The following is a 2281-nucleotide window of genomic DNA, read 5'->3' as shown; positions in this document are numbered from 1 at the left end:
GAAGAGACCGGATATATGCATACATGCATACACATACGCACACACATACATAGATACATACATGGGAGGTATATATGTAAGTACACGTACATACGAACAAACATGTGTATCTATCTATCTATCTATCTATCTATCTCTCTATATATATATGTATAAGGCTCTTCTATACGATTACTTCAACTGCTAAAAAGAGCAGCCAGATTCTTTCAAGAAAAAAAGGACATATTGAAGTTCAAGATGCCCTATCGCCGAAAAAAAAAACAAAAAAAAAAAACTGATGATTACGATTGCAATGGCTTTTGATCACACGTCTGCTCAATCACAGCTGACCTGGGGCTAAACAACGACAGAAAACATACACATACGCACATACATACATACATATATGCATGCATGCATACATACATAATACACATGTATGTATGTATGTATGTATGTATGTATGTATGCATGTATGTATATATGTATGTATGTACGTGTGTATGTATGTATGTATGTAAACTGGAAATGTCTGTCAACGCTGGTGGAGAAAATAAGTTGAAACAAAAATATAAGTGATGTGTGCAAGTGGCCCTGAAAGGGTTCGATTAGAAAGTATATATATTTAAAGGGTTTTAGAGACAACAGCAACAATATGTGCAAAATATCTTCCTATGAAGTTATATTAATATTATCTAAATACTTTATGAAAAGAAATGAATAGGAACCAAACTAAGCACGGCCCCAAAACAAAGACATATTTTTCAAAAAGTGATGAATCTACAAGTCATTATATACCAGTCACAACAGCAAAACATGAAAAAACTATAATATTTTTAAATAAAGGCAGAAATAGGAAATGAATCATTTTCTTTTCGAACATTTCAGTTCTTATTTACAAGTCTGACGCCGCAGGTAAACCATGCATCAACATCACAACATCACCTATGCATACACACAAACAAATAAATAAATATATATATATATATATATATATATATATATATATATATATATATATATATATATGTATATGAAAACCCCACCCCTATAGCAAAAACACTAAAAGTGTGGTGTGTGTGTATATATAAGTATACGATATACATACACAAAAATACGTATACAAAAATGAAACGGAAGAGATTTAGTTAAAATAAGGCTCTTACCTACTTAAAACGATTCTTTGTGGTTTTTAAGTTACATATTTTAGTTTCCACAACTCTAAAACATCCATTTACAGCACATAACATAGTTTTACGTTTTTTCTCAATATATTTAGCATTCCAACTTCTTGCCAGTATGTGAGTTTTCTCATATCAGGACTCCCTTGTCCAACCAATGACGATGATAGTGATTACGTTGGTGTTTCTGATTATAATGATGTTGTCGATAGTGATGGTAATACATGTGTTTTAGGTCGTTTTTAATACTTCTTTCTTTTGCATGTATTCCCTGTCTCTTCTATCTTATTTTTCTTACCCTCTTTTTGCTCTGTCACTATCTCTCTCACTTCTCATAGATAGGCAAACACTCGTGTGTATGCGCGCGCGCGAATGTATGTGTGTGAGTGAGTGTGTGTGAGTGTGCGTGTGTGAGTGTACAAAAGATACGCGGAAGATGTGTTTGCTTTAACTTTTATTCAACAACCCACCCTTGCTAACCATGTTTACTTTGTGCAATAGCAACAATTGCAACTTGCAACGGTTGCCACGACTACTACTACTACGACGACGAAGACGACAACGTCGACAGAACAACACCACAGAGGAAGAAGACAAGAGTTCTGCAAAAGTTATGATAATGTTGATGATGGCTGTAATTTATAAGCATGTGCTGTGTGTGTGTGTGTGTGTGTGTGTGAAAGTGCCCGTTCGTACGAGCAATCGAAATGCGGGTGTGCAATGTACCAGTATGCATAATATATATATATATATATGCGCGTGCAATATTTTTAAAGTTGTGCACCGCCTATGTGCATTTAGAGCAAGTATATGTGCATCTATTTCATATGCATGCAACAAGAAGTAAACGTTTATATTTGCAATCTACACACATACGCACGCACGCACGCGCACACACATATGCAAACACAAACACAGATCTATCAATATGAATGTAAATTTGCGTGTGTGCACGCGTGCGTGCAAGTTTTATCGGTGTGCACACAAATATGCACTTATTTACTTATTTGCATATATCTATATCTATATATAAATATATAATCTATATATAAATATAAATATATATATAAATATAAATATATATATAAATATAAATATATATATAAATATATATATATATA

At 33.1% G+C, this 2281-nt stretch overlaps 1 protein-coding gene across 4 annotated transcripts in view; it reads right to left on the bottom strand.

Annotated features, from left to right (window-relative positions):
• Nucleotides 1-1862, bottom strand: part of LOC106875245 (uncharacterized) — a 27868-nt gene extending 26006 nt beyond the window's left edge. For 2 of the 4 annotated variants that reach the window (XM_014923312.2, XM_014923313.2), the window contains exon 1: nt 1150-1862. The gene's annotated coding sequence lies outside the window, so the exon portion shown is untranslated. Of the gene's footprint in view, nt 1-1145 lie in introns of all 4 variants that reach the window. The other 2 variants (XM_014923311.2, XM_014923310.2) reach the window with 2 other exon arrangements.
• Between the last annotated feature and the right edge of the window lie 419 nt (nt 1863-2281).

The sequence above is a fragment of the Octopus bimaculoides genome, chromosome 11, assembly GCF_001194135.2.
Source record: "Octopus bimaculoides isolate UCB-OBI-ISO-001 chromosome 11, ASM119413v2, whole genome shotgun sequence".
Taxonomy (NCBI): domain Eukaryota; kingdom Metazoa; phylum Mollusca; class Cephalopoda; order Octopoda; family Octopodidae; genus Octopus; species Octopus bimaculoides.
Note: the sequence above shows the minus strand (reverse complement) of the source record. Positions and strands in the feature narration are given on the sequence as shown.